Source organism: Anas acuta, chromosome 18, assembly GCF_963932015.1.
Source record: "Anas acuta chromosome 18, bAnaAcu1.1, whole genome shotgun sequence".
Lineage (NCBI taxonomy): Eukaryota > Metazoa > Chordata > Aves > Anseriformes > Anatidae > Anas > Anas acuta.
The window spans coordinates 11,126,108-11,153,128 of record NC_088996.1 but is presented as its reverse complement, the minus strand read 5'-3'; the positions used below and the strand labels follow the sequence as shown (position 1 = coordinate 11,153,128).

Sequence of the window (27,021 nt, the reverse complement as noted above, 5' to 3'; positions counted from 1 at the left end):
GAAAACCTGTTCACCAAACCTCTGAACTTGAGCCTTATCCTAGATATAATCTCTGTTTGAAATGAAGTCTGACTGCTGACCTTTTCCAGCTGAGTACCCCATCACCTGCCAGATTTCTCTTCTGAAAAATTACTTTTATGTTTCCTGGTAACTTAGGCTGCATATAATTTTATAGTAGACCCTTCTGGGAAAGACTGCTCAAGATTTGTGATTTGCTTTACATGACCAATTAAGACAAGAAAACAGACAATTAGAGTAATTGTGATAGTAATGACTGTTATAAACCATTATGCATTGATTTCAGTTGTTTAGAAGTCTGGGTGTTTTTTTGGATGTATGATTTTTTTTATACACTGAATATTGTTCAACACATACAAATGAAGATACCGCTAAGGTAGTTGTTTCTTCTGCAAGTCGATGCAATATATTTAAAATTCATTAGCACTAAAACTATGATCCCCAGTGAATAAATTTGGCAGCTCAATAGAAACAAAGTGATGATCAGATGTCCTAGAAAGTGGCAGAGTCCCCCCAAAATGGCATTAAAGACTTTTAAGATCTCTGGTACACAACAATCACAACTCGTAATATCCATCCTCAGCTTCATTTGTGCTAAAGCTACCGACTGGCAGATGACTGCATATCAAGCACATTGATACAGTCTGTGTTTTTAAACTACATTATCCTCATCCCCGTTATGAAGAAAGGCAACTCCTTGCAATCCCCACTACACTCCTGCATAACTGTGAACAATCTGCTGTAGTCTCTAGAGAGAGATCTGTGATTCTTAGAGTGCTTCTGACTAGGGTTTTAAAAAGCATTGCATTAAAGCCCACATACATTCCTTGTATTTTGTTCAGAAACCACAGTAATAGGCTTAAACAAGAAATACACTCCTTGTTGATGCAGATTTTTTTTTTCCATTTTTGGCTTTTTGTGTATTCCACAGAGGAAAAGGGAACAAGAAAAAGCACAAGAACACGTACATGCTGAGTGGAGGATTTGCAGAATAGCTGAAGACCTGATCTTCCTCATTAATTTTTATTGAGAATAAGAACATATCAAGCATTAAACAAAAGTGTATTTTGATATATGACATAGCAAATTTCTATATTTTCTCAGATTCTGATCATGAAGTCTCTGGATATGATTTCATATAAAGGTTTGATAAGAAATCCCATGCTATTGGATACAAGTTTCACAGCACTAATTTGGGCACCTCATACATGACTCCTACTTTTGGATTAATGAATGCTTTTGACTGTGTGCTTGATAACCTGCTCCACTGAACAATTTTCTGGTGTACCATGCAAGTACAGAACGTACAATACTAATTAGCTGCTTTGCCCATCTACTTAAAACATTTTGCACATGCCAGCAAATGTAAATACACAATTAGGGCATATTTAGTTAAAAGACAAAGCAAGACAAAGTACAACTATTATTAGCCAGAAAAAAAAAAAAAAAAAAAAAAAAGAAAAACCTTCACAATCTTCATCCATATTGAGGTCTAATTAAGTTGCAAAATGTGTAAATCAGCTCAGGTGGCTAGTTAAGGTTTGGGAAACAATCCCAGATTAGAAAGTACTGTGCTAAAAATTTAGATGCTGAGGGTGACTATGGCTTGATAACTATTGTTACTATTAGCTGTTGTTTGTCTACACACTCACTATAAAAATACTCATAAGCCAAGTGTGAAAGCAATTAGCATTAGGAAGTTGTGTTAATAGGAATTAGAAAAGTGGTCACAGGAGATCATTACAGATGAACAATATTAAATGTTAATTGTATCAGGTGTTTTGGGTTGTTACATGCCTTTTCTACTTAAATGTAGGAAGTGAATAAAATTCAGCTCATTATCAGCTCAGTTTAATGACAAAAACAAGATTGAGGGGAAAGAAATGGATAAGCATGTTCTCACTCTTCTTCAGCTCTTGTCAATTCCATATCCAGAAATATTGCACTTTGCAGTGCTTGACGTTGTCCAGCATTATAAAGTGCTTAAAGAGCTAGTGCCAGAGGAGATAAAATGAAACTTTCCTCCAGGGAAGAATTTGAAACATTCCTCAGTGCGGTGAATGCAGGATTTTCAGGTTAGAGGTAATTTCCCTCAATCTGAGACACGAGGTCTTGTATCTGAGCATTGCCCTGACACAAAGTAGTGCTTTGCAACAGCCTGACAGCTTCTTTTTTTTTTTCTTTTTTTTTTTTTTTTTCTTTCAGACTTACATAGGGAACTAATTAAAAGAGAGTTGCTTAATTTCCATTGTAGGGTGATTCAGCTTGTCTAAAGGCTGACTGAAGCATCCAATTCACTGCTTTGAAAATGAGTCCTTGCATGTCCAAGGCATGCAAGGTTCATACACACAGAAACAGCAGCGTCCTGTGGCAAGATCTGGATGCAAAACTCACAGCTTTTTCATGAAAGCTGGTCAAAGTTCCAGTGGGTGACGCATGGCATGGTAATCATCACTCCATCTCTCACATAATCCGGTGCCTCCCAGAATTTGCCCACCTGGGCTTGATTCCCACCTGTTTTCTACATAGCAAAGTGGTTTCTTTCCCACACTGTGTCAAATCTGAGGAGGTTTCAGCAAAGCGAGTGAGAGAGAAGCAATTGAGAACTAATAACTACTGCTGTCTGATAACAAACCCCGGACTGGCAGGGTTTATGCTTGTTAAATGTGTCTGCAAGCTCTAAAAAGCTAATTAAAGCTAAGCATATTCTTCTCATCTTACAGGTGCTCCATGTCTGTGGGCTATAAGATACCAAAAAACACTTCTGTTTCCCTGGCCCTTTAACACAGTGTCAAAGCGATGAACCCTAAATGAACTTTCATCTTTCCTGAGGTGTTGCTAGGTGCTAATTAGCCTTGGGGATATAGAAGAAGGGGAAAAAGTGCAGCAAGGGATTTCTGTGGAGTTTGTTTTTGTGCCCATTCTCTCAAAATCAGCCCTAAAGCCTGTCAGAGGCTGCTGTGACATTTGTTCCCGTGTTGTGCTTCTTATAGGTGTGTGCACATATTAATTTGTGTATGTATTGCTGCTTCAGTGGGTATTTTAGCAAACTGGTTTTCCTCATTCTTTAGCCAGGGCTTTCTGTAACATTAACAAAGCAGAGGGGAAGCCACAGCAATGTTTGTGTTTCCCAGGTCATTGTTAGTTCGGTTCAGCTAAGGAAAACTTTCATCTCAGAGGTCTGTCTGATAACTGCTTTATTACATCTCTATAAAATGATAAAAAAAAAAAAAAAAAAAAAAAAAAAAAACAGAGCATATTCTACAGTCTCAGGTAAAAATGAAGAAAGCCACAGGTCTTAATGTTCCTCTCTCTGTTAAATTCCCAGTGTCCCCCCAGGAAGAGGAGTGTGAGGTGTCCTCGGTTCCTGACAGCCGCAGCTCTACGTGCTCGAACACTCAGGCACTTTCTAATAAAGGGCTTTGGGAAACTGGATGCGGACTTGGCCTACCCAGATACCCACTCTTTTTTTTTTTTTTTTTTTTAATGTTCCATTTACTGAGAAGGAAGGAAGTGGTGAGAAAGTCGGGTTACGTGCCCAGCCACAGAGTCCCAGAAGTTTACAGTATTCCCATATTCCCAAGGACGCTCATATTCTTGGCAGGCTGACGTTAGTGGCAGGCTCACCTAAATGTGCTTATGGCTGCTGTCAAACCCTTCATAACATGGCAGAGTACATCTTGTTTGTGGATATCCTAGCCTTTTCTTATTCAATTTCCGACTGTTAAATTACCCTGCGCACTCTTGTAACTATATAATCACAGTCAATTCCTGCATTGTTTGGGGTGATTGAATCCAAAGCTTTTGGGCTTTTTCGGGTCATGTGTGCCAGACCTCAGAGTGACCTTAACTAACAATCCCTTGTTTCTCTTCCTCTTTCATGTACTTACTTTCCAGGATCAATCTCTTTCCAAAAATAATATTAATTTTGGCCTCGTACCTTACTCTATGTCTCTCCGGTATATGTCTGAAGCAGTAAGGATAAGAACAAAGCCCTCTGTCTTTAAAACACTTCTCTTTCAGCCACAGATGGGTCCTTTATATCCACTGTACTTCTAGGGGGGAAGATGAAGTTTTTTGCAGTAACAGAACTCCTTGCCAGAGCTAGCGACTCATGCAGCATCCGTCAGGACTGTCTGCTGGACTTGTTCCCATCACATTTTAATACCCTTCAGGCATGAAGGGCAATTCACAACCAGCCAAAGCAATCCAGGGTCACTAATGCACAATCGCTTTCTTCCAACTTAGAACATTTGTCCAACGCATTCTGCATTAAAAAGGTCACAGAACAAGTAAAGTGCAGAATAATGTACATTTATTGCAGTGTAAAGGGACAGAAAGGGCAGGAGAGGCTGAACCTGGAATACCGTGCTCCGTTCCAATGGCTGCAGCGAGAACCAGTAGCTGGTTGCCACTGATTGTAAGATTGCAACGAGAGTTAGATCAATGTGTTTAACAGAAGAGCACTATAATCCTTGGAAAGAAATTCCTGCCAGAGTCAGTGGATCTTTATCTCTTCAGAGCAGCCTGGATGTCTTTCTGGAAGATACACCAGGCGAAAAGCCCAGACTCCAGTGGGCTGTGAACTGGGGGAAGGAGACTAAGGCAAAGACAAAGTGAGACTTCACCCTGTGCCTTAAATTTTCATGAAGCTGTGAAAAACAGACTTACTCCTTTTGAATGCACAAGCTTTTGGCCATGACAATATTTCATAGCCCATGTACCCGTGAAGACTGAAGGGCAGGTGTGTTGAGGTCACAATATTTCCTCCTGGTGAAGGGATGCAAGAGCTCCCTTGGGAAAACAGCCCTGTAATATTCCTGCAAAGCAGAAGGCGCTGCTTGGTACTTCATTCAGCAGCTATTGGAAAACCACATCTTCTTCCCTGTGCAAATTAATAGGGAAGGAGTTGGACTACAAACCCACTGAGTACTGAAGTCAGACCCTTTCCCCCTCACTTTAAAGCTCACAGAGCTCTGGGCAGGGTCCCTGCTCCCTGGGGAGGGCAGGTCACTGTCACATCATCAGCAGTCCGGGGTGGAGAAAGCTACTGTCATTTGTCAACATCCCCGTTTTTGTTGATTTAATAATGGGAACAGATACCTACACTGTGCTGTGATCCTGGCAGATAAATGTGGGATAGGATGGGCAGCTGAGCGAGAGCAAAAGGATGCAGAGGCTTCTGTTCCATTTGCAAATTGCAGGGCAGGGCAGGAAGGGTGAAATGGAGAAGTGCTAATGCTCCATTAGCTTATCTGATGGGTGCAATCAGGACTGTTGGGTTTGAAGGGTTGTTTTTGTGTGTGTGTGTGTGTGGTTGTTTTTTCATCTTTCCTATTGACAAACACTGCTTCTCTTGCTCTTCCTCTCCTGGGGCAGAGTTAATTACATTCCCTCCTTCCTTTCCCTCTCCACCCAAGCAGGGCTCTGGCTGCTGATGCTTTGCAGGGCTTGGTGTGGGCACCTGCCCCAGTGCTTCCCACATCATCACACATCTCTGCTTTGCATCCTGAGCTTTGGGGAGAAATCAGACTGTTTTCCCATCTATCCCGATTACCTCAGCAGGCCTGACCTATTTTCACTGCCTGTGGTTCTCGTCTTTCTGGGAGCAATGACATTGGTATACAGTAAAGAAAGGGCCCTATCTGAGCCAAGTACTATTTATTTAGAAGAAAGATTTTTATTTAGAAGAAAGACTGTTAAGAGAAAACAGATTTTAAGGACTGTAAATCACTCTGTATCGTTCTACCTAGAGCTTACTTATCGCCCAATGCAAGATCAACATTTTTGATTTTTTTTTTAGACTTTTGTAGAGATTGTCCTTTTTGGACAGCCCTCAACTGCGCCTGCAATCCAAGGAGGACCAGTCCTGTGATTCCTTACACCAAGCTGTGGCTCAGCAGCTGTTTCAGTGTAGCTGGGACCTTGAAATTAGGCCATACTCTTGTAATTGAGTCCTCAACATTTGTTGAGAGATGGTTTATTGTGTCGTCCTGCCCATTCCCTTCCCATTCAGACAGGAAAGTCTTATACAATAACTTCACCTCGTGGAAAAGGTCATGCTCAGAGTTCACAAAACACTGTCTCTGTAGTCCTTTGTTTATTGCTTAGTATCCCTATGCCCATCCCATAAGCCACAAAACAGGGGAAGATATTTAAAAATAATCTCCATTTTGGCACATTCCCCATAATTTGGCAGTATTTGGGTTGAGGCTTTTGGTTTACATTTATCCGAGTGTCAGAAAAATCAGGACAAAGCTCAGCTGGAGTTTCACAGTTTTGCTGAGCTCCACAGCGAACCCCCATGCAGAATTGCCGCAGGTTTTATAGGTCTCCATCCAGCCCATAAATCAGTTGAGGTCGACTTGAAACTCAGCCCAGGTATGCCATGACACCCCAGCAGCCCCAGGACTGATCCAGACAGCTGCACAAAGGCTCACACAGCTTTTGCCTGCACTCAGTTCCTGCTCTGCCATGAGCTTTCTGCATGTCCCAACCCTTGGCCTCAAATAATCCATTGCCACCAGGCTTGCCCAGCATGCCATCAGGCAGCCCACGTGCATTTACACCAACATCCTCACATCAGCAGTGTCCCGTGGTAGCACGAGGCAGAGTTGTTATCACTCACTGCAAACCGTTCTTTCCTCTCCTCATATATTATTATTTTTTTTGAGTGTCAGATGTGGAAAAGCGGACAGGATGATCACTCAGCATGTACCTTGTCTCTGCAGCCTGCTGGAAAGTCATGGCAAAAAATGAAAAATGAGCGAGGGAAGAATTTAGAAAGTACTGAAAGGCAGTGGGGCAAATTAAGTCCAACTCCACTGTGGTTTTGCTGGTCTTGATAGAGTTGCACCAAGAGACGACTGCTCAGATGTTCCACTGATTTGTCAGCAGGCAATTGGTAATAATCTTTTAGCACTTTTACTTAACAAGTGATCATTTTTTCTTACCGCAGAACTCCTGTGGGTAGGATGAGGCATTCCCCAAAGAGCACTAATGATCTCATCCTAGCTGACCCTACGCAGAAACCTTCAGCCCAAGCATGAACACTGATCACTTACACGGCACAATTGCTAGCTGATGCTCTTTCGTCTTGCATCAGTTTACCCACAAGGGTTTCCATGGAAATTAATATACGGTATCATACCTGCTATATCATGCCCTGATCTTCTGGTTTTCCATGGGGTGTACCACATGCTAGCCCTATAAATCCTTAAAGAACCATGGATCTATGGGGTAGTAATTACCCGGTGTCTGTGGAGTAAATCCAAAACATCTCCACCCCTGTGGAGCTGTAATTACGCTACAGACAGCACAACCAGCTGACTGCAACAGGACATCTTCCCCATCCCAAGGTGTAACATAACCCTCACACCACCCAGAGAAAACAGAGATGTGAGAGACAGAAAGAACATGTAATGTTAAAGGGAAAATCCTGGGTTCAGGTTGGAATATTTATGATCCATCTGTGGGATAAATGGGAGTAACCACACAGTCACATCCAATGCCTTAGTTTAATTTTCACCATGTCTCATTAAAACAGCCTCTGGTTTCAGCCACCACTCCTCAGAAATTCCACTGAATTACCTGTAGAGGAAAACTCAGCGGTGCTGAGAGCAGGCTATTTTCAGTAGCAGAAGCTCTTTCCTGTGAAATGAAGTCCTCCGAGAACTGCTTTGGACAGCAAGCCTGGTCACATTCAGACCAAGACTCACGATGTATTCGTCTGTCCACCCCTATCAGTCAGATCTGCAGGTCCTGCCATTATACCAATTAATTATGTCTTCTAGTGTTTACCCACGTTGATGCCGCAGGGACTTGAAGGTTATTCAATGCATGCTTGGGGCAATATAATTTCATATCCTTCTGAAACCTCAGAAGGTACAGCGAGATCCCTGGAGCACAGAGAGCTCTGTGAAGTCCTTGTAAGAATACTGATAATTCATTTGCTTTGCTCAGAAGTTTTATTTTTTATTCCAGGCACGATTTCATGTGGGACTCTGGAATTTCTCGTAACTTTGGTACAATCATTTCTGAGAGTTACTGAGACATTTTACACATGTTTACAGCTGGGGTGTGTGGCAAAAAAAAAGGGGGTTGATGGTAGATATAATTGAAATAAAGCTTGCCAACTACCACTAATTCCTCAAAGGATAATTGTGCTGATTAAAACTTCACCTGTTTGAAGTGCCTGTACCACATATGCAGGCAGTGAGTGCTGAGCTGATAGATCTTAAAAAAAAAAACTGCAGTCACAGCTGTGATTTTCTGAAGGCACCTCAAGCAGTCAGAGGGAGTCACAGGCATCTGGACTGCACCCAGCAGTAATGATCATTAGCAGTGGTCATCACCCAGACAGAGCCCCATGACCACAGCAGGCACGAGGGAGGGGAACAGCCTGTTCTCCACAGGGGTCTCACCACTGCCACATAGCAAGGCACCTGCACAAATCCCAAGTGCTGCTCTCTCTGACCCACTCAGCTGCATTTACCATGGACAGGAGCTTTGTTGGATGTATCACCAAGACAAGAGAAGCAACACCAGCAAGATGATCAAACTGCATAGAATATCTGCCTTTTTCCTATGATCCCCTCCTGCAAAATGTTTGTGTTCTCACCCTCTTGGTCTCGGTATGGTGGATGCAGACACAACCCAAATCTGCAGGAGCTCCAAAAGGTTTTGCGTGTCACTTTGTGGAAGGCTGTGTCCACATTAAGACTACGTATTTGAAACAGCTACTCTTCCTGTTCTGTTCTTCAGCTTCTGAGTGGTGAACTGGAACAAATGTTACCGAAAGCCCATTTCCATCCTTTAATTTATAAGGACAGCTATTGGAGCTTCCAGGACTTTAATGGCAAGTAAAGTTGTTTTCTCCTTAAGAGACTGATAAAGTGAAACTTATATCTTGCAGCTGCCTTAGTCATTCTCTTGAAAGCATGCTCACCTCGCTCCTCTGGGCAGCAGGAGAGAACCAGTGCTCCCCTCCTGGCAATGCCCACTCCTGTGCTTGGATGGGGCTCATCAGGAACAAGAGGGAATGGGGCTTCTGCTATAAAGGGGGTGGATGCCTAAGCTGCAAAGCAAATAAACTGAATCACAATAGAGGTTGCTGGAGAGAGGACTTTTTAAAACATTTTCTGTTTCTAATTTTGGTAAGGAAATAGGCAATTACTGTCTTAAAAAATTAAATGTCATGAAATTTCAAACTCCATTTGTTTCTGATAAATATCTTGCAACTTGTGACAGAGGTTGCTGGAAATCTCCCCTAATAGCAGTGCCATGTTGGCCAAGGAACGTTTGATCTGTGCTCTAGCCTTTTCTTCATGTGGGCTGGACTGGCCTATAGTCAGATAAAACATCATCTGGTTAGTTAAGGTTTTAAAAATAAATGTGAGCCTGTCGGTTTTCGCTTTATAGTAGCAATGCCCAACCTATCTGGAAGAAACTAGAAACTGGCCAGTATTAAAACACCATTTGCCAACTTAGGTGCACTTCACAGAGGTCTGGAATCTTGATTTATGTGTCTTCAAGCCTTGGCCAAGGTTCAGCTCTACCTTCTACCCAAGACAGCTTGGTCGGACAGCGTGTACCCTGCTGCAGAGTGCGCGAGGCAGACCAGCAGTGTTTGTACACGTTGGCGTCTGAGTTACCTACATGCTTCACTAGGTCATAATTTCTAGTGTAAAACGTGTGCAGTAGGTGGGGTCTACATGGACACACAGAAATGTGGGCGTCAACTTGTCTTTAGACTTTGTTTTAGAAGGTTTATTGGACTCTAATCCAGTTTTATATGAGCCTCTTACTGCATAATGTGGTCTGCACTTAGAATATTCATTTGGGTTAGGGGAATGCACTCATGTTTGTTCAACAGATGAGCATCAAAGCCCACAGGCCAGGTTTTTATCTGCAGAGACTGACAATGCACTGGTCACCTCCCGAGATTTTCCAAAGGACTTTTACATCTAAATCCCATTCATTTCAATGAACTCAGTGGCTTAAAAGCAAGCATTTACTTTCAGAAATTCCACCAAATCTAACTGCACCATTGGCCCAAAGCTTGTAAACAATCTCTTTTTTTTTGAAGTTGAAGTCTCATCAAATGAACTCTTCAGTGCTTGCCCTGAAAGTTGTGAATTAGTCTTCACAATTTAGTGTTCAACTTCAGAGGTGCTGATACAAGACGCTTTTTTCCTATAAATGTGTAGGGCTTGAAGACCGGGCAAGGAAAGGTAAATAGGTCTCCTCTGATGTGTCACGCTACTATGAACTGGAATTTCTTTATGTTTTAATACTCCTTGTTGAAAATCTCTCTGTGTGTTGCTTTTGCATTGCCCTGGTTGTATCAGAAGCAGCAGAAGCAGAGGCAAAGCCACTGTACGTGGTGGGTAGAAAGCCAACTCTAGCACAGCAGCTTGGGCTTTGGCTTACATTTGTGATGGAGCACAGCTCATCTGTCACCGCTACTACAGCCTGCCTGAGGCACTGGGAATTAATTACAAAGCCTGAGAAGAAAATTCAATAACAGAATTGAAATATTCCCATCACTTTCCCTTGAATTAGATCACCCAGATAATGTCTGCAGATCATAAAATACGATGCAAGATGAGACAATATTGCTAATTAGACGGACACTGCACCCAGTCTTCAGTCAACTCTTGTGAAGCTCCATGAAGTCATGCATGAGCAGGCTCCAAGGATGAAGGCAAAGGATCGATAAGGATGACTTTCTTTCATAGATTCACCTGTGATAAGCACATTCCAGTGAGTCATTGCAGGATGAGTTGGTGCGAGAATTCACATCCATGTAGATATAATGTAGTATAGAGAGATTCAGTAAAGGCTTTTTTTTTTTTTTTTTTTTTTTTTTTTTTTTTTACGGATTCTATTTAAACATAGAGATAAGCAATAGTAAAAAACATAAAAAAATAACACAAGCAAAACACATATTCAGTGACTGCAGATATTTACTGTCATCCCAGGATGCAGTGCTCATGAGGTAGTACTTTGGAGTACAGTGGGGAAAAAAAAAATGCACAAAATTACTTCCAGTTGGTTCTGAGGTAGGCCCTGGGTGACCAAAATCCCTGTCCCCTGAAACAAATCCAGGTCATATTAGCTGTGCCGGCTGGGTTCTGATTCAGCATGGAATTTGTTTTTCCCATCATGTGAGAGAGAAAACATCCAGTCCAAAGAGGGAGATGTCAGCTCGTACGCAAATTCGTTCATCAGAGAGAAACGATGCCACAAACACGCAAAGCAGAGAAGTGGGCTTAGCAACATGATAACTTGCTGTATTGCCTTGTGGACAGAACCGTCTTTGAAGGATTAGTAACGAACTGAAAGCTCACTGGAAATATCTCGCTTGTTTGTTTTGGCTTCCAGAGCATTTCTAAGAGTAATTACTAGCAGTTGAGAAATGGAGAGGACGAAAAATGTGGTTAGTGCACAGGGCGGTGGCTCAGGAGACCTAGGTTGATTTCTAACCTCTGCTATGGTCCAGTGTGACACAGAAAGGAGCCCCTCATCCATCTGCAGCTCAGATACCCCCTCTCCATGGTGGGGCTGAAGATGCCCCTCACTGACACGGTGCCCAGGCAGAGCCCCTGGCAGGATTCAGCCCTTCCCAGCCTGCAGATGTGAGCTTAACTCAGCCACAGCCACATCCCTGCCATAAGGGCCCGTGCTCGTACGTAAGCCTCTCTTCATGGCGAAGCACTGCTTCAGAGGGGGCAAAATCCCCAGTCCTCGTGCGCAGATGCACATCCGTTTAAGCCAGTGGATATGAATGGATTTGTGCTCCGCGGGAATGAATGTGTTTATTAAGATACATGTTGGCCGGGCAGTGACAAATCTATCCTCCCGAACCCAGTGATTAAGGTTTAATTTTATTCCGGATTACAGCCAGCTCCGTTTGCTAACCAGCCCTCATCCAAGTTTGCGCACATATTGCCTGGAAATGAACGTTACTCTCCAACTGCTTAAGCAGCTTTGGATAAGAAATGATGGTTTCAGGGAGATTAGGAGCATAAGAAAGATCTCCAGGCTCAGAGGAAGTTAAGGGAAAGTGTCATCACGAGTTCAGGAAGAAATTCTGCCACCTGTGAGGGTTTGAATCCTTCAGATCTCTTGGGAGAGTCCAATAGAGCTGATGGAAGACTGATGGATTAGTGAAGGCAATGCACTTGCAGGTGGTGAGCATGAACCCAGCCTATATATACATATATTTACACATGTATATCTAAACTGTCAGAAGGAAAATGTATACACTTCAGAAACAGCCTCTAGAAACAGCCTCTGGGCTGAGGAGAGCTGGGGTGCGAAGGTTTGCATCTTTCTCCAGCACCCTGCTCCTGCAGAGCGCATCTCCTCTGCTGTTTTCTTCATATCCTGCCAGATGAAGGTCCTTAAATAACTCCTATTTCTTGTTCATAAACATATGTTATGTTTCTAATGAAAAGCTCCATCAAGAAAGAAGCTATGCATTGCATGGCTGCAGGAAGGGAATAGCCACAGCCTGGGCAAAATTGCATCCTGTGCCTGTGCTTCTCCTCGTGGTTTCATCTTCTCTCCTTCCAGTGCTTTCTGGGCAGAAAGCAGAGCTCCAGCAAGTCCCTGTGATGAATTTGATGGTAGGAGGAGGCCAGTAAGCAGAGCCGGTGAATATTTCACCCTCGCTGTAGCAACAGCTTTGATTTGTGAAACAGCTTGGAATAAAATTCTGGTAGTTTTTCATGGGAAAAAAGTGGACGTAGTTTCTGTGTTTCGCAAAAGGAACAGCAGCAAACTCAAATGCCTGGGCCTGTCATTATCTGTGTGCCAAAGTTCTGGGTGGACATAAAAGTTAACCTAGAGAAATAACATCGCAATCTTCCCTAATTAAGTAGATTCTGCTTGTTTATTGTCTTCAAGTATCTGCAGCTCTGCTCATCAATTTTTCACAATATTCCTTGGCTGTTTTCTCATGTTCAGTGTCTGCCAGTTTGATGTTTTGTTCTCTGGAGATTTCTTTCATAAATTTTTACTATTTCCTTGGAGACTTTTTATTATCTTTTTTTTTTTTTTTTTTTTTCAAATGACTGTATTCACTGCAATACCATGCAGTGAGAGGAGAAAGCCATGCAGTGGAAACTCCTTTAACCGAATGACATGGAAAATCCCCTCTGGCTCCCAGGCAGCTAAAGAAGGTCAAACGCAGTCAGAGCTCTAACTCTGTCAATGGATCCCAAATCCAGTATTTAACATTGATCTGCAGCTTCATAAATACCGTATTGACACCAGTGACATCAGTCCTGACATCAGAGTGATGAAATACAACCAGGACATATAAAAAGGACTTCATGCTGCCAGATTTGCTCATAGCAACTACCGGAACAAAAAGGAAAAGGAGCTTTTGTAAGTTTAATTAACAACCGGTAATACTGCTTTGGTAGAGGAGCTGTGCAGGCCTGGTGAATATTGCCAGCTTGCTTGGCCAAGGGACCAAAAGTTATCTTCATCTTGGAAGGAGATTGCTGGAGATCCACCTCTCTGTTTTGTTATAGCCCAAAATGAAGCACGGGGCAATCTGAAGGCTCCCACGTAGCACTGTTTGTAAGGCGGTGCTTCACACACCTGGAAATTCAGATGTAAATCTGACTGTCCCCTGGTCAGCCTGGGGACATCCTTTCTGAATTCAGAAGCACCTAGAAGCAGCTCCATTACATCATGCAAAGACCACTGGAACATTTTGCAAAAGAACGAGTGCAAAGTGACCAAGGTGGTATTTAGGGAAATGGTTATGAGTTGACAGAAATTCAGATGGTAACTCTTTTTTAATAAAATGAAAGGGGAAGGAAGAGAATGATTCAGATATTCCCTTGAAAATTTTACAAAACTACTTTTCACATACCTCAATTATCTCCACCTTCATTTTATATATGAGAATCTGTGCCTACAGAATGAGTCAATAAAAGCCAATAAAATGAGAACAGTATGAGACAGATCTTTGGATTGTATAAATAAAGCATGAGTTAGGTGACATCATTGGGGCAACAGTGATTTATACCAGCTGAGGATCTGGCCCATAAACCAGGAACAACTCTTTCTGTGCAGTGATTTATGCTCTCCAGTTATTGACTGCTTAGGAATAAGCCCTCTGTTATAAACAATCTGGGAAGCGAAGAAGGCAATTGTATCTTAATGAGACCGTGGTTCAAAGCACTGCCCTGTTACACTGACCCTTCTATAGATCAGAAAGTCTCCTTGATTTAATTACAGATCCCAGACTAGACAGCTCCAAAACTCATTTATGCCCTGATTTTCTTTTTCTTTTTACTTTTTTTTTTTTTTTGGGGGGGGGGGGTGCACTTTATGGTGATTTACAATTCAGCCTAGAAGACACTTTCAGGGAACCGATGAGAATTGTTTAGAGGGGGTTACAGTTTGTATGCAATTATATTTTCTTTAAGAAAAAAAAAAAAAAAAAAGCCATTTTGAGACTACAAAGGTCTTGACTCCCTTCCCAAGCAAAAAAAATAAAAAATAAAATAAAAAAAAAAAAAAGCAGTTCTGCCTTTTAAATCTGAAGGAGCAAAAACTTCAAGGATGGATTTATGAGAATTTAAATGAGAGTCAACACATTGAACACGTGTGAAAGGTTCCCATTTGAAAGTTCACTATCCAGAATCACACACAGCTTTTAGCAGATATTACAGAATTGTTCCACTAGGGTTATCACATCTTCAAGGAGATCTATTAATTAATTGAGTTATTTATTTTTGCTAATCTATGGTATAAAGAAGTGGAAATAACACAGCATTCCCTGTCACATGCCCTCCATGCCCAGAGATGGCTGATGGCCACTGAACCAGCATGGAAGTTGTCTGTGTGCCATCAAAAGTCTTGATAAATATTCAATAAACAGCTACCTCCCCACCAAGCCTTTGAAAAATCTCCTCCTTAAGCTTTTCCCTCATCTCTGCGGATTCGAAGACTTTCATGTTACAGTTGCCAAAGGTCTCTGCATGATTTAAAAGCTGAAATCCCACTGCCTTTTCATGATTTACACTCAGTTTCCACAGGCTTCTACTGAAAGGCACAATTCCCACTCACCTGGCTGCACAACTCCCTTCTGCACCTCGTCTTCCCTAATTGAGGATCTGCATTTTCCCTTTTTACTAAATCTTTCTCTCCCGGTGCCTACCCCTGGCATTTTCTGTGTCTTTCTGACCAGTCCTTAATGTCACAGCCTGGCCTTGGCACACCTGCCGGTGCCTGTCTCAGCTTCAAGGGTCTCAAAAATAAGCTCCTGATGTAGAAGCAGGTCAGGGACATGAGTACATGACCTGTGCTCAGCAAGGCACTGTGCCAGGTGTCTTGTTTATATGCTGCCATTAATTAGTTCATGCCATTAATTATCATGAACATTCACAACATTTTGGACAGAAAGCATACTATATATTGGCATTTTTATGAACTGTGATTATATTGTTTCTCTGTCTTCAAGTCCCTTAAGCAGAAACTTATATTCCCTCAGGAATGAAGTCTCTTGAGCAAAGTTATAGCATATATTAAGAGGGGAACTTTAACCCGTGCTGTAAACCACATATTAATATTTAATAAACCCTGCCTTCTTTCAACACAAATAAAATATTACGGCTCTCTGAGCTGAAATGTTTTTAAAGGGAACAATGATTTATATTTTTCCAAAATAAACAGTCTTCGAGTGAAGTCCTGAAATTATTTTAGAAACATTTTTGTGAATGAAATGTGTGCCTAAGAATAATTTTGTAGATTATAAGATCTGACAATACCAATAATTACACTGCTGTAAGTCAGCTTAAGTGCCCTACCTTCCTCTGAGTATCAGGACTCGCTTTTTCTCCTTAAAATCTAGGGCACTTTAATGTATTCGAGTCGAACATTTAAATCTACAATCATAAGCTTCTCTGGAAAATAGTCTTGTATTTTTAGGACTGGAAAAGGACATGGGGAACTTGTTTCTCCCTATTAAAATAATAATCTCCTACTAATAGGAGAGGGGAAAAAAAGAAACAGAATAATGTGACGATTGTAATGATCCCACTCTGTCATAAAACAAGTATGTTAATGGTGAAATGCAGCCGTCGGGCTGCAGAGTCGTGCCGACATCTGGATGGCATTATACAGAGCTGCAGAGATGTGCCCGGGAATGGGAATGGGGCAACTGCTGCCATCGTCCTCCAGGACCACAGGACCGGTGCCACATGTGGGGTATGGACCCTTAGCCATGGGGATGCTGCTGGAGGGGCACCCACAGCTCAATCCTCAGCCAGCGGTGATGCTCTCCGCGGTGAAACAGCCCTGGTGTAAATGGGGACATCTTTTAGGCTGCTGTAGCATGCTGCCTGGGTTTCTGCAGGGCCCCTTGTGTTGTCAGGAGCCATATTCCAGAAAGGTTTCTTAGCCTTGTGTGCTGCATCGTCCCACCAGAAGAAGGACCCTTTTCCTTCTGTACATGGACTCTAACAGAAGGAGTTTTTGCTCCATAATTAAAGCTCTTTTTCTGTGTAGTAATAGTAGGAGGACCCAACCAACCAAGTAATACCGCCATGCTGTTCCAATTCCCTCCATCTGTGCTGTTTGGGAAAATGTAAAGGCAGCAGGCTAACGATAGGACTCCACAAGACACAATTTCCAGTGCAAAACACTGCTTCTGGAAAAGAAAGAATTAACCCAAAATAAATAGATGAACTATGGGGAACTATACTTTTAATGGACAAAACAGATAACCCTATGTAAGGATGGTGTCACTTTTATAGTGTGGTTAGCCAGCTGAACAAAATGAATGTATCTTATTCATTTCAAACTTAAGGTAAAGATGAAGATTTCCACAGGAAAATCATTTGTCTGTAAAAGAATTGTCAATAAAAGAGTAGAACGAGGAGCTCTTCATGTGCTTATGCAGAAATCCGTGACACAGGGCAGCTAATTATCTTAATAAAGGGACCTGGATCCTTAGAAGGTGGTGATATTCAATCCAACGCAAGGCAGCTGTGCTGCCTAACCCAGCGGAGGTCTGGCACCTAGAGAACCATTAGCAGCACAGCTCCTGGAGGATAAAATACAAAAGGTAAACAGCTCGATGTGAAAAAGAAAAATGACACCAATAACAACATAATGAAGCCCTCCCACGTATCAAATGGCTGAAATGGCTGCAAGCAAATCCTCTGTATTATGTGGGAAAATATGATTAAAATTATGCCCGTAAGCTCCTTAAGGGGACAGATATGAAAGCTATATCTACTTCAGGGCTTCCCTGTCTCTTTGCAGTCAGATTTGCAGTTTTCTGTCATAAGGGGGGGAGGTCTGGGTATCAGACCTGTCTGGCTGCCTGCAGGCAGGGTGAGCAGCCTCCCGGTCCCACACCACCTCCGCTGCCACATTGGCACAGCTGGACAAGCCGATCCAGGCTGCTTTTTTTGTACCAAAAAGGGACAAGAATAGCACTGATGCACACTATTGACAAGGCGTCCAGGCTTTTGACTAATTGTAAATCAACATCATAAATGGGCTTTCAGACAGTAAGATTGGTTTCGGTGTTATTTCAGTAATCTGGAGTTTCTTTAAATATTAACCAAGACCTGCTCTGTAAAACCAGAGCAAGTAAAGGGAGAACGCAATTCTTGCAGGACATCCCTTCCCCTTGATTTTGTGCTCAATATTATTAAGTGCTTTCCTTAGCCTAGTTTTCAGTGCTCCCAAGTGATGGGGACTCCTATCCGGGCAGCAGCTGAGCAGTCCTGTTTATTTATAAAAATCAACCAGAGCCACACAAAAGGTTATGGCCACAGGCCAAATGTCTTTGACATCATAGCCTGTCATTAATGGCATAAATCCTCCGTGATTTCATTTCCCAGTCAGCTAACCAGCATCTATCACAGATTATTTTAAAGGAAAAAATGTCTAAACATTTACCTTCAAACCCCAAACAGATCATATCATTCTATTTTGCCTTCCCGATATTAAATATATTCTCTTGGATATGGCATTTTTATTACAGGTTGCGACCAGTCATGGAGCATGTCTCAGAAAGAGATATGTATAAAGAGAAGTTTTCTTATTGTTCCCTAAGGGGTAAAAAACAAAAATGGCATTTCATTTAACAAAACCTTTGCTAACCACAGTACTTTGCTGTTTTAATGTATTTTTGTTCCCCAGCTTGTGCACCAGATCTCTATCTGCTTATTCATTTTAAGGGAGAGAAAAATTAAAAAGGTTGCTCTCTGCGCTCCAGCTTCTTAAAGCTGAGAACAGTTTGTGTGGACGGGCCAGAAGAGTTTTACTTCAGACTTTGCCTGTCCCTTCTTTTGCATAAAATCATTGTGCTTACGTTCAAACTTTGGCAAATGGCTCAGAGCATGAAAGGACCTACTATACGTGTAACACCTTAGTATTTTAGTTTAAAACACCTTGGTATTTTAAAGCTTACTGACTTTGGTGTACTCTCTGATGGGAAATGCACTGCTTAATAATAAGCCTTGATAGATATTTGACCGTCATGTGCTGGTTACGTGAGATTGGGCCCCAAAAGCACAAGTCTTCCAAACCAGGGCTGGTGCTAAACCCCTACGGGTGACCAGGGAATTCTGCTAAGCTTACATGCAAACTTAGAGTTTAAGTCTCACTTTTCTGCATATAAACCTGGAAACACTGAAATTCGCCCAGACTGCACCAGTTGAGAGCAAAAGAGCCCGTCAGGGCTGCCTCCAGGGGAAAACAAGAGCAATGTGCAGCACTCGCTTATCAGCTCCCATCTCCAGAGCGCCCTGCAAGGAGAGGTTAATTATAGGCAATTACAGATGAAGTCTGAGATCCAAATGAATTCAAAGGAAGAAGACTCAGGCTCAGACCAAGTGCAGCCCAGCTGTGCTGCACAAAGGGCATGTGATGCTGGGCAGGTCGCGGGTTCCCCCATGCCAGTGCATGCTCCCGGGGCTGCGTTTTTCAGCCCCCAGTGCCTGCAGGTCGTGGGGTAGGAGCCTCGCAAGGAGGGCCAGGCAGTGCCAAGGGGCCAGGGCATGCAGCAGGGCAGCTGCCACAGCCTGGAACATACATGTAGACTCTCCCAGCATGTTACAATGCAGAAAATAACAGACAAGGTCACGCAAGCAAGGCTGTCCGAGCAAATGCAGTCTCCCCACTCCCTCTGGCCACCCTGCAGTGTTCAGAAGAGAAAGGAGAGATCTGGAGTGTGAACACCACAGTGTGAACACCACATTCCCATTCAAGCCATCCCTCTTGCCTTCGTACCCCGGTAACCCTGCACCCAAAGCCCTCACCACCAGCAAAGAGGAACAAAAGGACCTCACGCATACCTTAGCAAATATAAATTAGATGTTTCCTTTTTTGAGCTGACTGGAATCTCAGGAGACACCCGCAAGCAAACGCTACCCAGACGTGCAGACAGCACGGATGTGTCAGAGCACTCATGTGAGAGCCAAAGCTAAAATACGCCTGCAAAGCACCAGTAGCTCCATTCTTATGAGTAACGCATCCCAAAGGTGCCATAACATGCACTGATGCAATGAATTCTGGGGCGCTGGAAGGAGTACAGTGAGAGGAGGAGCTGGAGTTTCTTAGGAAAGCCAGCAAGTTATTTTTCCACAATTTATCATGCTACTTTTACACTGCAAGTTAGCCTTTTCCTCCAACTGCAGAGATGAAAAGTCACATAATTCCAGAGTGGATTAAGCCAGCCAAGAAAAAGAAAAGCAGCTTTCTCTGCTCCCCAGGGCATATATTATGCCTATTTGTTAACATTTTTGATATGTGGAGGAGACGAACTTCAAGGAAGGAATGTGGACATCTCCTATCTGAAAGCAAATCTACCATGTTGGAACGGGCTGAACGCGTTTCGTTAGGAAGATGTGTTAGGGGCAGCAATATATCTGAGTGGTAACGCTTACATGTTTCAGCACAAATAATACAGCGTGGTAAATAACCATCACATGAGGGACTCTCACAGGCCTGCCGGGAATAGCAAACATCTGCCTGCTGGCAGCACAACACGACTTGTGCCCAAGCAGGGCAGGTTGGAGGTCGGCAGCACTGGATTGAAGGCAGACCCCAGCCACCAGTGGCTGCAGAAGCTCCCAAGGTTTATTTGCTCCCATGGATAGAAAGCCGAGTCTCAGTGAAGCTTCATGAGCCTTTAGAGCACATAAAGGTACCTGAAAGCATGTTGAGAAGCTCCCTCTGGACAGCCATCAGCACCAACCATCTTCTGAATCTTTCCAGGGACGTGGAACTATCCATGGAAGGAGACCTGCAAGACGGGAAGTGTGTGGCATGAGGCTTTCAAGAAATACATAACCAATTATATCTCAAACGCATGCAAATGATTTACATGTGGAACAAAATCTCCAAGTCTGAAAACCCAGAAAGTGAAAGATTGCGACTATTTAATCATTTACTCTAATAGCAGCATTGTCATTAAAAAGGCGCCACAATGCGGCTCTTGCAGCAGATGAAAAGGAGGGACAATGCATGCAAATGCTACTCACATTTTCTTTTCCTGCTCTCCCAGTGGTTTAATTTATATCTGATGAGACTACACTTTTAAGAAGGAGAATGGCACATTAGTCTCACTGGTAATACCGCTTAGGATGAAAGCACTCTCATTATTTGCACTGAAAGATCCAGATTTGCTTAAACAAGAACTGTCACAACATGCTGAGGTCCAGGGATTCCTAGGGGAGTGAGTCTGACATATTTGAAGCCGATTTGCATTAATTTATGAATATTACACAGTCTGTTTGTCCAACAGTTCTGAAGATGTTTAGTCAATGCATACCTTGAGTTAATTCAATAGAAAAACTGTCAGATAATACACCGAGGGATGGGCACGGCGATTCTGGCAACCCCTCCTCGTTAGGCACCACAGATAAAGAACTGCAGAAGGCTCTCATTGTAGGAGTTTAAGAGCTATAAATATGGAAAATACTGAGACATGCCAGCTACGTGGAAATGTTGCAACTCTAAAGGTAAACGCACAACCCGTGCATCCTTGAGATCAAAGCCTGCCAAGGGGTGTCGCTGGGAGACACTTCTCCCAGGGTGAAAGGAGGGAGAAAAAGAAGGGGAAAAGAAAGCGAAGGGTGGAAATAAACTCCCAAGCCTGCTGGGAGAGGGCTTTGGAAAACTTGAGATAACATCTCCAATGCATCTCCAGTGTTGGTTCTAATTAGACTAAGTCAGGGCTTTTAATTGCTTTTAATGCCTTTGGCTTCTCTGAAGGCAGGAGCAACTGCAGCCCTGCTCTGGAGCATGTGGAGGCGAGCACAGAGGGTCAGACACCTGCAGCCTCTGCTCCTGCTGCTGCTCATGGGACAACCGTACCCACAGGATCGGGTCCTTGGGCTGGCCAGGTACCAAGGGGGAGAAGGGAGGCCAAGGATGCTGCGATCTGCAAGAGCACCCGTCTCCACCAGCAGGGATTCTGCGATGCAAGATGCAGCTGACTCAGTGCCATTTAATGAATGGCTTGCCTTTCTCCAGAGGTTTCTGTTACCATCACCCCAAAACCCTGCAGATAGGCGTCCTTTGGGTGGAGCTGCCGAGCTTATGAAAATGAACAGACAACATTTTTGCACTCGCTCTCTCACTTACACTCAATTACCTTTGAAATGTGGTGTGAGCATTTGAGCTGCTCCATAGCTTTGTTCGCTTTATTTTCCTTTAAAGCTTCCCTTTCTTCAGTTACCTGCTGGGCTTCTTATTAGAGGGTGGACACCTCTTGCCAAACGCCCTTGCAGAAGGAAGAAAGGAATTCCCTCCTTTTCCATCTGCAGATCACAGAGCTATCCCGAGTCGACTGCAGACAGCCCAAGCTCTCTTGCCTAGGGTGTAAACAGAGAAAATACCAACTTTTGATCTACTGCTACCTTTCCAGCAACATGCAGTCATTGCAAGTATTAACATGGGAAAAAGGGGGGAAAAAATGATTTGCTGATCTGTCTTGAATTCTGTGTGTGTGAATGGGTTAGCATGCAAAATGCTCACACAAATACAGAGATAAAGATGGAAATGTTCTGGCTAAAGGCAGAAGCTCATCCTTCCTGGGAGCTAACAGCCACTGCACCATTCAAGAACCTCAAAAGACTTCAAAAATAGAGCTAAAGCAGTATTATTTCCCTGGGTAATCTCTCTGCCCCAGGGTAAAATTCATCCCTGTTCATAAAGATCCTGTGCTATTTAACTATAGAAATGCACCCTTTCCTGTTTTCAGCCTATTATATACCAATTAATTTAAGCTCTGATAACGATTTGGGTGGCAGTAGTATCTTGGAGATTATTAGTCTCAAGCACCACCAGCAATCAGATTTTTTTGAAAGTGAAAGAATTTCTCAGGCAGCAAAGTCAAAGCACCCTGGTTTGGTTTTTCTTTATTTTCCACTACAGTCAGGGTTTGCAGGCTGGAGCCAGCAGCAGTCATTTCCCTGCTCCCATGAACTCCATCCCAGGTTTAAATATGGGCATAGCCACACAATACAATATAATTAGTGAGTTAATTTGCATATCAAATACAAGTTATTCACAGCAATACTTTTTCCCTTGCCTCCTCGAGGAGACAACGTGCTTTACGTGTCAGGAGGGAGCAGGGCTTTCCTGGAGCTCCTCACCCAAACTGCCTGGTGGTGAGGATCAACCACAGCAAGGCCAAGCCCAGGTGAATGAGACCTCATACCTGCTTTTGGCCTCAGTTCCCAATTTACCCTGAAATCTGCATCAGCTGGGAGCTGCAAATAGGTGGGGATCCAGCCAAAACAGGAGACTTATTCCACAGTCAGTGACTCCCTTTTGCTCAGCTTCCCAGCCTGGGTGATTTAGCAGCTATTACACATTTTAATGTATGTCATTTGTAGGAGTCTCAAAGTGGATGCTATTGAAAAAAATATATATATATCTGTTTCCATAATGTATGGTTGAAATCCAAGTCAGAAAGGAAGGAAGAGGCAAGAGCAGTAATTTTTAAAAAGAATAATATAAAATGCATCTATTGCTGAAAGAGGTGTTTCTGGCCCCTTCTTGTCCTGCCCACCGTAACCTACATGTATAAAAAGCACTGACTTACATATAACAACCTGTATTCGCACCCTTGGTAATGCTGTAAGTAGTGGTACTGGTTTAAAGATGACTTTAGAGGAGACTTTGGAAGGGGAAGGAGAAGAAGAACAATATTTGCAAGACCCATCTTTCATTTTTATGTTCTTGAACTTTCTATAATTTTCCCAGCTTGCACTTGTCTGTCCTGTCCCCAGACACTGGCAAACCCGCGGAAACATTGCAGCATTCCCAGGAGAGGACAAAACGAAGGCGGTGTGTTAGGGTAAGGTGAAATAGAGGGAATGATGTTCCCGGCTTCAGGTGGCCGTGAAGGTTATAAAATGAGGTAAACTCTTTACAAAACGAGCTCTACCCAACGCAGAGGATAAATGGAAGGATTTAGCCATGGATTTCAGCTCCATCTGGAGAGCTGCCAAGAGCACGGAGCAAAATGCTGCGGGTCTTTGTGCGGCGTGGCAGCCTGTGTTAATGTGCCTGGAGGTGATATGAATAGGTCGTGCAATGCCACTGGTGTTCCCCTGGCAGCGTGTGCGCCCGGTATGGCATTCCTTCCCTTTTACCCTAATAGAAAAATTACAGAACTGCTGTCAGCGGTGGCATCCGGCCATCGCTTCCCACCTCTCGGTGGCCGTCGTTCCCGTGTGGGTGCTCAGCTGAATATAAAAGCACCACGAGGGAGTTCACCAAAACCTGCTCCTGCTCCCTCACCTTCAGCCTGTGTATTTAAATCTCAAACTCCGCCAAGTGACCCCACAACCATTCGGTTGGTTTTGCTCATCCTCTAATTTCAGCAGAATGCCACTGCCGTGACACTGAGGGGTGATCGGAGCCTGGCTGTGCAGCTGCGGATGTTTGGAGGATTACAGAGTGCTGGAGGGCTCCTGCTAGCTTTTGGCTTCCCCGCAAGGATGCGTGGCTTCTGTGTTTGCAGCATTAACAGTCCTTTTCTGACTTCCACTGTGACATCTGAGCTGCAAACATGTCTAAAGATCACCACTTGGTTAAATTTAGACTGAAGTTTGCAGGTGCAGAACCTCCGTATCTGGAAGCCAGTGGGAGCTGCACTGCTCGAGGACAGGGGAAACTGCCCAATTTTGCTCACAAAAGAGCAGATGGAGAGAGAAGCAAAAATCAGTCTGAAAAAAAATGCTGATTTGTAAAACGTTCTCCTTTTTTTTATCATATACAGATTTACAATCACAGATCGTGGGTCAGCACTGCAAGAGGGTGAGGAAGGATCGCCCTGGTGTAGCTAAAGAAATGCAAACTCTTTATGTGACTGCACTTCATGCAAAGAGCCAGGACTTACACTTTGCATGCTGAGTGTGACTCCTTGTGCTGCTGCCCTGAGCAGCGCAGAAGCCTTGGGGACCCTGTAAGGGCACTGAGACCCTGCAGCACCGACAGCTCCTTCCCTGAGCTGGTGCATGCATTACACCAGGACAAAGGAGCTAATCCTTACTGGGTGTGTGTTGAATCCCAGTGAGCACATCTTGTCCAAAACCTTCCTGGAACAGCAACCACCACCTCCCTGGAGTTCAAACCCATGCAACAGTCTCTCCTGAAATCATGAGTTTTCCTTAAACATTTTTGAAAGAATGGACATTTCTTTAAGCATTTTTGCCCACCTGTTATAGAGAGGAAACCTGCAGCCTTCAGCATGAGCTTGGCACGTCGAAGGATTCAGCAAGCACTACTTGTTTGATGAGAAAGTTGGGAAAAGAAGGAGCAGTTGGTTCATGCATCTGCCTATAACACAACTTTTTATGCTGCATCTAGCTGGTACGGGAGGGGAGAAAGTTCAGCTCTTACCCTGCTAGCTACCAAAACACGCAGACTGTGTTTTGCTGCTATATTTATGCTGACTCCACCTGACCACCCCAGCAGCCAGCAATAGGAGAGGGTGCTAACAGTGTAGGCAGCGGGAGAGGCAGACCCAGCAGTGCCCCGAGCAGCGAGGGCTCAGAGCAGCCAGCGGCTCCCGCGGGGGTGGATTTCTGCAGGGACAGCCAGCAGATCCAGGCTGTGACAGCCAGGCGCTGTCCCTACATCCAGCCCTGCAATTATCATTATAAGCTTTTCAAGAGACCATTAGTTTTTGAAATGGGAATTTGAATTTCTAAATGGAGTCCTTCTGGACAAGGTCAGGGCTCCATCAGCCTTCATTTCAGAGCTGTATTCGAAGGGCTTTGCAGACTGATGAAAAGTCGGACAGTTCAGCCGAGGGGTCAAAACCGCGCTGCGATGTTGCACGGCCGTCCTCAGCCTTTGTAGTGCATTTTATTCCAGTTAGATCAGCGTTTTCTAGCTGAGTCACAGTTGCACAGCTTCAATGTCTGCCCCGGAGGCCACACACAGCAGCGGGAAAGGAGCTGCCCAGCCTGACAAATATGGGCACCGAGTCCCCGTTCGGATACTCCCAGCCCCTTTCCAGCAGTGCTTCCCTGTCCTATTACACAAGAATCCAGCCCCAAAGGCTTAGGGCTCCAGATAAAGAAGGCATGTGTTAAGATTACAGTAAATGTGTTTGGACTTCAGGTCAGATGAAGAGCATCATTTCCAAATGGGGATGATCCAGGGAGATATGAAACATGGGGATTCGTGAGGATTTGAGGATGTTTCCTGCCTGATTTTTTAATCCCTTCCCAAATCTTTAAGTGCGCTTGCTTATGCTCTGCATTTTCATTTCCCCTCTCTCCCTGCCTTGTGTTTTACATAGACTTTGAGCTTGCTTTCTATTTCAGACAACTTGTAGCTAATGATCTGGAGCTCTGCAGCCTCAGGTATGACCTTAAGAAAGTCAATCAGTCTCTCTGGGATAGATTTTCCTTTGGTGCAAGCTGCCTTACACCGACCGCAGAGTCCAATGAGAATCATGTTTGTGTTCCCATCTGGCAAATAATGATAGTATCACCTTTCCTCCTGCCTTTTGTCCAGGGAGGGAACGACCTGTCTCTTCCTAAAGTGCTTCAGACAATGGCTGTGCTCAGAGACAGGCATAAACACAGCTCCGTAATAACGTCCTGACCCCTCTCCCCACTTCATTCACATACACGCTGCATACACCAGTTCATTCTCATTTTTTTTTATTTATTTAGAAATAATAAAATAAGACATAATATATAAAAATCTGTACAATCCACAATTTGTGCAGTACATTAGGAAGACTTTGATACAAAAAGGCTGCAAACAGGAAAATAGTAATGGACAACTGTCAGATGCCTAGATTGTTCACCTTACAATAGCTGCAGGCCAAAAGTCATTACAAAATCAGTTTCTCGTTGGCTGTGGGATGGCAACTACGCAGCACCCTTCTACTTTACAATGGTCATGAGCAGCCATAATTTAAAGACATTACAGTACTTCTCAGTTTTACCTTGTAATCCATTATGAAAAAAAAAGAAGACCTAAGGAGAACAAATCAAACATCTGGACCCTTTGTCTTTCCCAAGAAGAGCAAGTGCTAAACTAACAACACAGAAGTTTGTCGTGTCTGGGAGAGGGTATCGTTAAACACAGCCAATAATTAAGGAGTTCTACCCTTGCTACCTAAGAACAGACAGCTCGCACGGAAGAGACAGAGGAAAGAAGAGATCCCAACCTGCCTCGGAAATGTTTTTCTTCACTGTATGCAGTATGTTTCAGACAACAAGTGTCTCATTCAAGTATTTTCAGGGAAGGGCAGAAATAACATATTCCCCCCAGACCCTAGGCAAAATACAGTATAAACCTTCTGTGCGAGCCAGGTGAGCCGACTTTATCCTTGATAAAGAGGCTCACCCAAAGCCTGCAGGAGCCGGTGGGTAGAGCTCAGTCAGTTTAAAGGGTTCCTAATTAAGCATCAGCGTGGCCCCAGATCATCAGGAACAGACCAAACGCTGTCAGTCACTCTGTACTCCTTAAAAATAACATTTG

General features: G+C 43.6%; 1 long non-coding RNA gene across 2 annotated transcripts; it reads right to left on the bottom strand.

Annotated features, from left to right (window-relative positions):
- Positions 1-13,058: 13,058 nt before the first annotated feature.
- LOC137841610 (uncharacterized) lies at positions 13,059-25,638 on the bottom strand. 2 transcript variants are annotated; one of them, XR_011088677.1, is made up of 4 exons: positions 24,735-25,638; positions 21,659-21,878; positions 20,211-20,305; positions 13,059-16,693 (listed from the first exon to the last, which is right to left on the bottom strand). It is a non-coding gene; the product is annotated as an uncharacterized lncRNA (long non-coding RNA). The 2 variants fall into 2 exon arrangements; XR_011088678.1 differs by lacking the exon at positions 13,059-16,693 and adding an exon at positions 16,701-17,089.
- Positions 25,639-27,021: the final 1,383 nt, after the last annotated feature.